We start from the raw sequence: 572 nt of genomic DNA, 5'->3' as shown, positions 1-572 counted from the left end.
ATATTACATACAAAAGCGCGGGAGTGGCTGTGTGGTAAGTAGCTTGCTTGCCAAGCAACATGGTTCCGGGTTCAGTCCCACTGCGTGCCACCTTGGGCCGACCAAAACCTTGTGAGTGGATTTGGTAGACGGAAACTGAAAGAAGCCCGTCGTATATATATATAGAGATATATATGTGAGTGTCTATATGTTTGTGTGTCTGTATTTGTCCTCCCAATATCGCTTGACAATCGCTGGTGGTGTGTTTGCGTCCCCGTAACTTAGCGGTTCGGCAAAGAGACGATAGAATAAGTACTAGGCTTACAAAGAATAAGTCCTGGGGTCTATTTCCTCGACATACATACATATATACATACAAACATGCATACACATACATGCATATATACATGCATACACATATAGATACATACATACAAGCATATATACACACACATACATATATACCTACAACATATATACATACATATATACATGCATAGATACATACATACATACATACATATATACATATATACATACCTGCATACATACATACATACATACATACATACATACACACACACGGGTTCGTG

This window comes from Octopus bimaculoides, chromosome 5 (assembly GCF_001194135.2).
Source record: "Octopus bimaculoides isolate UCB-OBI-ISO-001 chromosome 5, ASM119413v2, whole genome shotgun sequence".
NCBI classification, from domain to species: domain Eukaryota; kingdom Metazoa; phylum Mollusca; class Cephalopoda; order Octopoda; family Octopodidae; genus Octopus; species Octopus bimaculoides.
This window is presented reverse-complemented; position numbering follows the sequence as displayed.